We start from the raw sequence: 12,278 nt of genomic DNA, 5'->3' as shown, positions 1-12,278 counted from the left end.
TGTACATGTTAAGCATACCAATGGAGAAATATCTTGCATTTCGAGCATTTCATGCTCGATTACCAATAAGCCCCCAAGTGTTGTAAGCCGGGTAATGACGTTATGCCAATTACATGTTCGATGTGAGTCCAGGCCTATTGAAACAGCATGGGTAGGAGAGGGGTGTGATGAGGAGAGCTCTGCACACTACAAGCCCAATCCTAGATTAAAAATGATCTGCTGGTCTCCCTTGCTCTGTCCCGACACACACAACCGATCAAGACCTATTGTGTCGCACTTTTTACACGCAGTGTCACAGAGGGCTTCACAGACTCCCATAGAGTTGCACCTACATATTCTCTCTCTCTTTATCTCTCTCTCTCTCTCTCTCTCTCTCTCTCTCTCTCTCTCTCTCTCTCTCTCCCTGACTCTCTCTCTGTCTACTCCCTCTCTGCACTCCTCTGCTTTCCCCCGGTCCTGGGTAACAGTAGCTTAGTGTGTATAGCTGCACCTCCACGTTACCCCCTCTAACCTCCCCCTCAGCCTCCAGCCCCTGGCCCCCATGTACAGACCTGTGTCGGCTGGTTCCAGAGCCCAGAGAAGTTGCCCCCCTGCCTTCCTCCCCGCCCCCTCCTCCTCCATGTCAGACCTGAGTGCTTTCTTGAAGAGCCGCAGCGTTCATCTGTTTCTATAAATATGCCTTCCATGCTTGAGGGGTTTGAACATGGGGGAATAGAGGCTAATAGACACTGGTCCTGTGCTCTGGGAAATACTGATATAAGAAGGAGAGGAGAGCCAGCTCTGAACGCCTATTAAATATTCAGGGAGAAGAATTAGCATGCGAGAGAATCTGCCTTCCCTGACACATCAAAGAGAGAATTCCAAAGCGTTGTTGCCGTGGCAGCAGGGCTCAGAACCCCTCCCCCCCCCCACGCCCCACACCACTCCACGCGTCCCCCCTCTTGGCGTGGTGGACACTGGGTCATGTTCAAAGTCACGGGAGGTAGAGTCAGACCTGGACTTACCTACACCCTAAACCTTGTCCACCAAATCAGGCCTGACAGGATGGTACAGGTAAGATGCAGGCAGCAGAGCAGGAACCATTCAACAGGCAGAAGGTCACTTGTACATGTTATCCAGACCCTCTCCTAGCCTGCATGATCAACGCGACAGTGAGAGAACACACACACACACACACACTGTCACACACAAATGTGCTCACACACACACTGACACACCATACTCACACAGACTCGCACACACACACACTCGCACAATGCGCTCCCACACACACACACAAGCTCTCATACACTAACACACCGGGTTTCACACAGGGCAGTAACTACATATGAGTTACCCGGGGCTCAGACATCCACATAATTATTTATTTCAAAATGTTTCTTGCCTCAAATCTAAAAATGTCACAGAGCCATGATTGATGATTGTGGTGAGACCCTGTTAAAACTCCCACACTGGGGATGGGCCTAGCTGCAAACTAACCCTAACAGTTCCATGATGGCCATGCTTACATGGAACAGCAGGGGAGTTTGTATATTAGTAGCAAGTTAGTAACATGTTAGTTGTGTGTAAGTAGCATGTTAGTAATGTTTGGGTAGTAATGTTATAATGTAAACATAATAACATAAATATTACATGTTACTGTAGTTGTGTATAAATAATATGTTAGTAGGATGTTAGTGATTTAATGTAGTCATGTTGTAATGTAAACATTGTAAATAACGTTTTTAGAAGAACATAATGTAACATGTTTGCAGCATGTTGGAAATATGTTAATTTTACGAAGTAATAATGGTAGCATGTTATATTATTATTCAGTATGTGTGTAGTTGTGTTAGCGTTACCACGCAGCAGACAACAGGAAGGTGTTCTCCAGTCCTGAGCATCACCACGGATTCAGCAGGACTCTGTGGTGTTCTAGGACAACATACATGTCTTCCTCAGCTGGCAGATCTGCTGATGCTGAGTGACCCAGTGCTACGCTGCACGTGGTCACTCACCAAACAGTACGGCCCGGGCAGGAATAGCTCATGTTGCTCCTCAACCTGCTTCACGTTGAGGACGCGTGTGTGGGTATCGGCGTGCATGATTTATGTTTGGCCACAACTATGAGATGCACTTATAGGCCTCGTGGCCCAGTTTCATGAAAGAGGGAGTGTGTCGTGGTCGTGGCTGCAGCTGTGCGGCGTGCAGAGATTGTATGTTGGTGTGAAGGCACTTTAGATCCAGGAAGGAGGTTTCACCCTGCACCCACACACGGGGGACTGGGGAGCGTGGGGAATCCTACTTTCTGCTCATTCTCTCTGCTTGCTGCAGGGGCTGGGTTTTCAGCTTTGGAGTGTTAAACGGTCACATGAGACAGCTGTTTGAGTGCCACACAGCCACAAACACACACACCAGGTAGATCTTAAGGTTCTGCGATGCAATGGGATCCAGTGGGATCCAGTTTGATCCAGAGTGCTCCAGAGAGATCCAGTGTGATCAGGTGGGATTCAGAGTGATCAAGTGTGACCTAGAGTGCTCCAGAGAGATCCAGTTCCCCCGAAGGCTCTCTAGGGGCAGAAGCCTCAGAGAAAGCCCAGGGCGGGAGGAGAAGTGCCTGGCTGTGGGGCGAGAGGAGGAGCTGCTGGAGGAGGGAGACCTCACGCTCGGCTGTTTCCACCCATGGTCGTATCCTCCATTGAGGACAGCGAGGCCCGGACCTAGTTGTTTTTTTGGGGGGGGCGTATAGTAAAAGTCATAAAATATTACCGACCTTCGCAAGTGACTGAATGCTAGAGTTGACCAATGAAATTGGTTGGAGGGCAAGTTTTGAGCTCCACTGTGCTGGACTTTAATGTAAAAGGCCAAATCAAACTTAGCCTAGGTCCTAGGTTTGGGCTAAGCCCCTAAGGTTTAGAACGTCTAAAAAAGACGAAAAAAAAAGAAAAAAAAAAGCTGAAAAAGTCTGGCACACCAACCTTCCCGAATAAACAAGCTAACTACCAGCTCAAATTAATTCCACCCCTACTAGCTAACATAGTTTTTGGACTTTAGTATTTTTCAAGCCTTGCATGCTGCCATGTTTCCACCTGACACACACTAAAAGGTCATTGCTGTTAGCACCTGTGAGATGGGGAGGGGAGAGAGAGAGAGAGAGAGAGAGAGAGAGAGAGAGAGAGAGAGAGAGAGAGAGAGAGAGAGAGAGAGAGAGAGAGAGAGAGACTGATAGAGGTCAAGAGAGATAGAGAGGGAGACGGAGTGAGAGAGATAACCAACAGTCCAATCAAGAATGATCTCCAAGCCTAATAGAGTGGAAATGAGGATAAGCTAACAGTTGTCAGGGGCAAATTACCCCCTTCACCCTGTTCCCATACATCATAATACTGGCCTGACATTTGCTCCACAGCTCATCAAACCACCACTCCTTATTCTCCAGGTGTTCCAGGCTGGAGTCACTGGGCCAGAAATCCAAAATACATTTGACATTTTCTATAGACTTTTTTATTTATTTATTACATGCAGCAACATATTTTCGGTTGAGAGGATGAGAGGATGACTGGAAAACAGAGATGGGAATGGAGGAGAGAGAGCCATGGGTAGTGTCCTTGAGAGGGATCCTTCTCTTCTGTAGAGCACTTTAATAATTAATGTGGGGTTTTGCATTGGATACAGTTCTTTCCTGTCCCGAAATTGCTTTCGGTAGACACTGTTTATTCATATGACTGTTCCGCTTCGCTGACTGGCTTGGCTCCAGCACGGGGAAAATAATTTGGTCTACATAGTTGGGTCGTGCGCCGGCCCCTGTTTTTGGAAACTGTGATGGAAAAATGGAAAATAGACGCCGAAGAGCCCTTCAAGAAAACACAACCCATGTTCCCCTGATGAAAACCGACAAGTCGGATGCTATCCTGTTTGTGTTGTTTCGTTTACTGCTTGTATGCAGATGTTGATTATAGATTGTCGTCTCCTTCGGCAGATCCTTCGAGCACATGATTGCGTCTGCGATCTACTTGCTCTACTTGTTAAGCTGTAAAATCTTCATCCTCGCTCATTTTTTTGTGAGTAAGAATGTTATTATTTATTGTATTTCATTTTTTTCCAGCTGTTTAGCTATGTTCCGGATGTTTCTTCTTTCGTGTTGGAGTTTTATAATTGGCTAATTTTCACTCTCAAAGGTGAAGGATAAAGGTTTTGAGGGCCTTCAGTCTGCTTGCACAGTTCTCTGGATCGCAGTGAATTTGCTAACTGGCACAAATGACTTGCTGTAGGCGCAGTAACAGCAAACGTGCTAGCTTCAACAGCTTTATTTAGCAGCAGTGTCACCACTCTCTGCCCCACATCCTCCTCCTCCAACTCCCTCTTCCCCTTCATCTCCTCTGTTCTCTCCTCCTCTCCTCCCCTCCCCACCTCTCCTGCCCTTCCCACCTCCCCTCTCCCATTCTCTTCTCCTCTCATCCCCCTCTTGTCATCTCCTCTCAGGAGTACCTATTGATCCCTGCAGATTGTGACCCACCACAGCTCCATGTCTGCGGCTGTTTGACAGTTTCAGGACAAATCAATGTCTGCAGCCAGGTGGTCAAATGTAGTGTATGTCCACCTGTCTGTGAGTCTGTAGGTAAATGTGTATAGGCTAGTCTGCGGGTGTGCATGTATGTGAATATGCTGAATGTATGTGGTTGTGTTTGTATATTTTGTCCTTGGGTGTGTCTGTACTTGACGTATGTGTTCATGTGCTTCTCTGTTGTTTGTGTGGGTGTGTTTGCTCTGTTGTGTGTTTTCTGTGTTTATTCTTCATGGACCACCAGCCAAGTTTGTCTTTGTTTACAAACTAATTTGTACAGTAGCATGCTCTACGCACCTTCCAATAACACCCCCACACTCCTCCCCACTTCCTCTGCCACATTTGGGAAATTATAAAAGAGTGTCTTTGTCAGACCGAGCATGGCGCCTGGGAATTCAGGTCTGTGAGGACTGCCTGAGCAAATGAGATCTGTGGTGAACTAAATGTGTCAAAAGATTTGTCGAAACGTCGGCAGAGAAACGCGGAGCATAGTTATGAGAATACGTTTGAAGGACGTGCTTTTCCCCCGCCAGACAAGGCTACAGTTAGTTAGCTTGTTAGTAAACAGGAGGCCAGAAAAATACCTCAATTGAAGCCTTCTTCCAATTGAAATCGACCTTCTTACATTTTGCAGGCGGCATCTTTCTCCCGTTGTTGTGAAGTGAAACGTGAAGTGAAATTTTGGTGTTGCAGCCGCTTGAAAAAAATTATGAACATCAGTCGCATCTTCAATAAGTCCCAAACATTAAAAATGCTTTCTGGTATAGTTGCTAAAGCCCTTGCCAAAGCCATTTCAAATGCCAACAGATGGGAAACTGGAAGAGCTGTTTGTGGTGTGGTTAGACTCAGGTGTTGATGTGACAGTAACGGCCTTTCTCTTTGTAGAGCTGCTAATGTATGAAGCTAAGAGGCCAGACTGCTGTTGTTACCAGAGCCTGGAGCAGAGTCTCACAAAAGACTGAGATCAGATATCAGTGTGCAGCTTTAAGAATTTCCCGAACTGTGCCAAAATAGAACCCCATCTTCTTTTTTTTGTTACGAGTCTACACTTCCCCCTCTGCCGTTCTCGGTTCCTCTCTCTCTCTCTCTCTCTCTCTCTCTCTCTCTCTCTCTCTCTCTCTCTCTCTCTCTCTCTCTCTCTCTCTCTCTCTCTCTCTCTCTCTCTCTCTCTCTCTCTCTCTCTCTCTCTCTCGGTGTGCAGCCCTTTTATTTTATTTTTTGTCATGCTATCTGCAGCACTGCTCACTCTTTCTCCAGCCTCCCCTGCCCTGTTTTTCTTTTACAGTCTCCCTCTCTCCATCTCCCTCTCTCTCTCTCTCTCTCTCTCTCTCTCTCTCTCTCTCTCTCTCTCTCTCTCTCACTCTCTCTCTCTCTCTCTCTCTCTCTCTCTCTCTCTCTCTCTCTCTCTCTCTCTCTTTCTCTCTCCGTCTCTCTTTCTCTCTCTAAATCTGTTGAATATCACAGAGAGTAATCTATTGTTTGGATGCAATATCTGCCGACGGCCTTGGCCTTGGATTCCCGGGGGAAATCACACACTCCTCCAGCCGTCCTCCAGTCCCGGCCAACACAGGAGGCGGAATATCTCTCCGACGGAATACCCCAGACGTTCACACGCCATTGAAGAGCCTGCAGCCTATATAATGGTACCTCTGTCCCAGCTGGGGTAGTGCTTATCTAACGCTAACGCATCCTGGCTCATACACATACATAACAATGCACATTGTACATGCAAAACACACAATGGATGTCAAACACAGACATTGCAGCATCCATTAAAGCCATCTCGCTTTGACAAATGAATGTGGTTGTGCGTGTACCTGGAGAAGGGTTGCGTGCCCCGCAGACTACAGAGCTGGTGCGCAGACAAACATCTGGATTCATCGATCGACACGTCGGCACGTCTGAACGACAGCAGAGTGTGAGGGCAACGTTGAAATTTACCCTGCCATTTAGTGGAACGACACTGATACTGCTTAGTAATGCATGGTGTTATTGATGCGGTGCTCTGCTCTGGTGTCAAAGCACAATTACCCTAGTTTGTGATAGGGGGAGCCGCAGATCCACGCTAAATACCACAACCAGAATTAGATCGCAAGTCAGTGGGAAAAAATAAAATAAAATAGAAAGAAAAAAAGACAGCATAAGAAATTGAGTGCTTGCCAAACATCAAAGAGCACACAGAGTCTCACTGAAGCAGCCTCTCATCCACTGACACAAGCGCTGTAAAATAATGAAACGCTGTGCTCTTCAGGGCCCTCTCTGGAAAATGAGAGCAGAGCTAGTATACGCTCTCTCGCTGTCAGACGGATCTGGGTAAAGCATTGTTATAGGAGAAACACACAGAGCTACTGTAGATGTGGCTGTGGTAAATCATAGACTCATCTGACTCACAGACAGATCCGGAAAACTCAAAGCTGTTAACTTTCAGTTTAACCTTCGCGGGGAATTGGCCCAACTGTCTACGGTGTCTCATTTCCTTTGTGTTTGGATGTGGTGTGAGGAGAAGGTAGGAATTAGAACACAGGCGTGGTGGAACGCAGGCATGTTACCATGACGATCGAGTTGTTTTGCAGGAAGTAGCTAAAGCCTCACAGCAGCTACTGGGATGAGAGACTGAGGATGAGGTGGGTGGTTGAAGAGCTAGCTATGGGATTAGTGCTAATCAATTAACTCTGCTGTGTAGCAAGTCTCTGATGTGCCACTGTGTCTCTGTCTGAGCAATTTCTCCGGGCTATCTTTACCGCCTTTTAGCAGCAGAATGGAAAACACAACGATAGCAATCACATGCCATTTCCCAGTCTGAGGAGCGCCAAGGTATTTTAAGGTTTCAAACGAAACGTCGGAAACAAATCACGTTTTTATAGCTTGAGAACAGCGGAATGAGGAACGGGGATTGGTGGGATTTTACACATATGCAAACACAGTATCACACCATAATGTATTGAAGCTCGGGGTTCTATTTGAGAACATAGTGTTCAACACCAGCCCCTACCATCACAATAAGGAAGTGTATATAACATTTTTATCCAAACCAACAGAAATAAGACAAAGGAGAGACATGGCCCTCCTGTCAATAGAGTTGTTCTCTTGATATCCAGACCTTCTTGATACCTTTGACCCTGACCCTCTTCACCCCACCTTGTTGACCTTCCCACCCAGCGCTCCGTGTCCCACCGGCTACCCAGCTGACACCTCAACCGGCAGGTAGCTGGGCCGAGCCACGGCATATTCAACTCTGGTGAACTGCACCCTGGAAGTTTATTGTGCCGTGTGCTGGTCGTTACTGGTGTGCTGACAGCACAGGGCAACACCAATGCTAATTAGATGGCAACCGCTTGTCATCAGGGAGAAGCAGAACCACTGCCCTGGCATCATCCTGGCATCATTCTGGCATCATCCTGGCATCATCCTGGCATCTTCCTGGCATCATCCTGGCACAGTCTGGATGCTGGGCCACAACAGCTGCTGCTGTGCCAGGGTTAGGGTACCTGGCTGTTGACATGAAAAAGGCATTGCATTAATGACAAATGGGGGTGGGGGTGGAGAAAGACAGATAAAGAGAGAGAGAGAGGCAGGGGTGGAGAGAGACAGACAGGGAGAGAGAGCAAGAGAAAGACAGACAGGGAGAGAGAGCGAGAGAGAGAGAGAGAGAGAGAGAGAGAGAGAGAGAGAGAGAGAGAGAGAGAGAGAGAGAGAGAGAGAGAGAGAGAGAGAGAGAGAGAGAGAGGGGAGAGAAAGATAATTCACACTTACCATCTCCTCCTCTCTTTACCTGTCAGGGAGCTGGGAGGACACTCCCAACAGTGACGGGAACAACGGCGCTTCACCGTCCATCACTGCTTTCCCACGGTGACCACAGCATGACATCACCACACACGTGGTAGAACTTTGGAATGGAACAGGCACCTGCCTGATAGTCATCAATCATCTCCTCCACTGTAGATGTGCTGTCACGAAAAAAAAATGAATAGAAGATCATTTGAATGACTTTTCACCTTAACCTTAACTCCTAATCTCATACGCTCTGGTCGAGTTTAACGAGCAGGGTAAGGGTTATACCTTCTCAAACATTCCTTGGCTTGCTTGCACCTGAAATGATCAATGGGGATTTCTCTGCAGATGAAAAGAATGAGAACAAATTCACAGGCTTGATCTGGCAAGAACAACCTTTCAGTGTTTCTTTCTTTTTTTTTCACGTCCATAAGTGTATCAGGGTTTTTTTGGGCCTTCATTAAAATGCCATTAGGCTGAGTCTGGGTCACTGACATTTACAACCTGAAACAGTCTTGGGTTGTTAGATTGCTATGGCTTCACTCCGGCAATCTTTACCCACACGCCAAAACACACACACACACCATCAAGCCCCCAATCTCCAACCCCCACCACCACCCCTACACACATACACACGTTCCCTGTGGCAATCCCACATAGTGGAGCGTAACATCAGCCAGGCTTTATGAAGGTGACTGTGAAGTCCAATCCTGAATGCACATTAGCAATAACAAAGACTCTGACCTCAGCACTGGTGGAACAGCTTCCTGCAACTCACTGGGCTGGCTGTCACGCTCCTTCATTAAGACCAGGATTTATTACGAGAGGCCCAAGAAGTCCATTCATCCCTCAGTAGTTTTCAGAGAGTGTTGTTTTCGTCTGTTCAAAAGAAGAGGAAGAAGAAGCTATAGATACTCATTGGTGTGTTGAGACACATCATTAACACCTTGTCTGGGTTTCAAAGTCAGAGAGGACAAAAACACGTTACTTATGTTTGAACGTTTTTTTTTTTTTTATTATAATTGCTTCTTTCTTTTCCAAATGTATTTGTGGAAATGTGAATCTCTGTCAGCAGGAGAAGCAACGTGTGAGATTTCTGTTTTTGGTCTTTTTAGAGAAAATGCTTCGATAGTATAAGGACAAGAGTAAATTGATTTGGGTCCCCCATGTCCAGTGTCATGGCTCACACTTACCTGAGGCTGCAGGGCCAATAAAACACCATTAGGTTTCTCTTCAACATTACAGTCAAATAACTTCCACACCTAAATGTTTTGGCCGTAAAGCTAGAGATGCATCAAGACAAGGTTGGCAAACTGAATTAAATGAAAGCGCGGCCTATTTACCCTAAACGGTAACAGCATTATCTGAAAGTTATATTCTTTTTTCACCCACTCTGTAATAGACCTCGCTGCGCCCAAGTGCCCATTATCCTCAAATGCTCTCTTTTCACTCACCTAACACAATAAAAGGATACTATTAGTCTGAACACACAACTTGCTGCATCGCCCCTCTGCATCTTTGATCCAATTAGACCAAATGTGGGTAACAATCCCACCGTGGGCAGCGATGGGGGTTGGGGCTTGGGGAAAACGACCCCCCCACCCCACTCCTTCCATTCAGTCCCCATCACAAAGACATCCACTTCCACTACCCCATCAGGGGCTAACCTGGGATTGATCTTCCCCAGGAGATGTGTACAGCAGGCTATGGTTGGTGGAGTGTTGAAAAGGGGGGAATGAAAATGTGCCTTTCATTCCGAGGCACCCCACCACTCTCAGATGTCTGTCTCTCTGTTTTTACCTAATTGGTGATGAGGGGAATGAGACTGAGATATGCTCAGCAGTATCCTTGCACTTCCTGTTCTAATCACACACAATAACAAAATCATTCGAGACACACTGTGTTTGGATCAAACAAGTTTAGAACATAGGTGTGACTCTAATGCATATACAATAACGCAATCATATCAAACTAGTCACCCAGAGGGACATTTGCCCTCAAAACAAGAGTGTATCAATGTTGAAAGTGCATGAACGACATGATTGAATCCATACCTTACCAGCGTACGCTTGAATCTGACTAATTTTGTCTCTGATTAATTCTACTGCAGTGAAATCACATGAGATGTGCATCATTGAAACCAAAATAGAACCGGAGAACGTTGGGAAAACCTTGCAGATCCATGTGCAAGTGCCAGCAGAGGCTGTTGGGTTGCGTACAGTCATCATGGCTGACTCACACGTGAGAGAGCAGAGGTGTCAGACTGCTGCTCTCATTAGCATCTGAATATAGCTTGTCACACTCACAACAAACACACACCAACAGTACACAACTCGTGGCACACACACACATACACACACACAGGGGCACGCACACTGCATACAGCTCATGGGACACACACATGCATACAGACGTACACACATATACAGACACACAGGCATGAGTACACCACAATTTGTGCATGCATGTATACACGCACACACACACAGAAAACACTTACATTTACACACACACACTCACGTACGCATACACAAGCTTTTAGTACAGCATCTGCATATTTTTTTTTTTCATTCACATGTTCAATCCATCATTCCATTCACCACATTGTTCAGTCAACACACAACAAAACCTTCGTCACAAATGCACAGCATTAGTCCGCCTGTTCTACTTTCCGACATAGTTTCAAATCATGAAATTGCAATGCATAATCAAATGCATAATAGAGTGCCATGTATACAATCACCACAGCCTTCACATTCAGAATACATCTGAATACATTTGAGGAGAGCATTACACAGGTGTCACATCATGTTACAGTCCTCAGCCCACATGACGTTGGTAAGCTCTGGAGTCGTTCCTAACGTCTTCTTATCTAAAGCCTTTTTCCTGTATTTAATTTATGGGGGCCTTTTCTGTTTGTTTGTTTTTTTCTGCATGAATTGATGAGATAAAGACATGAAAGAGTGACAGGAAAGGCAGGGAGAGACCGGGGAAGACATGCAGGAAATGGCCTGGGCCCGAATCGAACCCGGGCTCTCACGGTAAGGCGTTAGCATATGATGTGGTACACGATCCACACGGTGAGTCACCAAGGCACCACGCCCTCTCCCCTCCTCCGGCCGCGGGAGAGAGAGGAGGACAGGTGTGAATGGTTGAGAGCGCTCAGGTGAACAACGTTCACAGTTGAGCTGGTGTTCACCCGGCGTGATCTTCACCTGGGGTCAGTTTGCGTTGCGACTGTTGGAGGTCCTCATTTTCACTTTCCTGGTTTATTCTCCAATCAGAAAGTACAGAGGAGGTTTTGACCTTTCCTTGCGCATTGAAGTTTGAAAAGTGAGAAGATGTTAGAGATGAAACAAAGCTGTTTGAATGTTTCCAGGCGCCCATGCACATTACCCATCTCACTCAGTCATACCTAGGATCCATATCTGAGAGATGATACACATCAGTTGATTAGCATGAACCTTTGTTTATTTTTCTCAGGGACTAATGACTCAGTAGTTCTCGACCTTTTTGGACCAGTGCCCTCCTATCCATTATCCAGGTCCAGTACCGCCGCCCTATCAATTACTGAAAATGTTGTTATATCATTATAAAAGCATGTAACTGAATGGCAAAGAACATATTTGATTTAACTGGACAGCTGTAAAAAGGCTATTATTTGTTTCTCAGGGAGCAAAAAGGCTACGTCAACATAAATCAAATGTATGAGTGTTAAACCAATGCAAAGGTTAGAAAAGGGACATTCAACCTTTCACCGTTAATTATGTGTCATTGTTGATCACAAACAACAGCCAATCAGAAAGCAAAGATTGTGCGTCATCGCCAAACGAAAAACCTTGTTATTATCTGTTCCAACATACAGCAAGAGCAGCTCAACAAGGAACAAGTCTGAGGCTGCTGGGAAAAAGGATTTGTAGGTTGTCCCATATTATAGTCCTATTTATCTTGACTTTCAATGGAAATA

At 46.1% G+C, this 12,278-nt stretch overlaps 1 long non-coding RNA gene across 2 annotated transcripts; it reads left to right on the top strand.

Moving 5' to 3' along the window:
* The first annotated feature begins 7,111 nt into the window (after positions 1-7,111).
* Positions 7,112-9,520, top strand: LOC146257174 (uncharacterized). Of its 2 annotated transcripts, none has more exons than XR_014729981.1 (4): positions 7,112-7,164; positions 7,292-7,354; positions 7,700-8,018; positions 8,320-9,520. It is a non-coding gene; the product is annotated as an uncharacterized LOC146257174 (long non-coding RNA). The 2 variants fall into 2 exon arrangements; XR_014729982.1 differs by having other exon boundaries at positions 7,700-8,024.
* The last annotated feature ends 2,758 nt before the right edge of the window (positions 9,521-12,278 follow it).

The sequence above is a fragment of the Hypomesus nipponensis genome, chromosome 15 (assembly GCF_054491055.1).
Source record: "Hypomesus nipponensis isolate SF chromosome 15, ASM5449105v1, whole genome shotgun sequence".
Classification (NCBI taxonomy): domain Eukaryota; kingdom Metazoa; phylum Chordata; class Actinopteri; order Osmeriformes; family Osmeridae; genus Hypomesus; species Hypomesus nipponensis.
The sequence above is the reverse complement of the archived record's forward strand: the minus strand, read 5'-3'. Positions and strand labels throughout refer to the sequence as shown.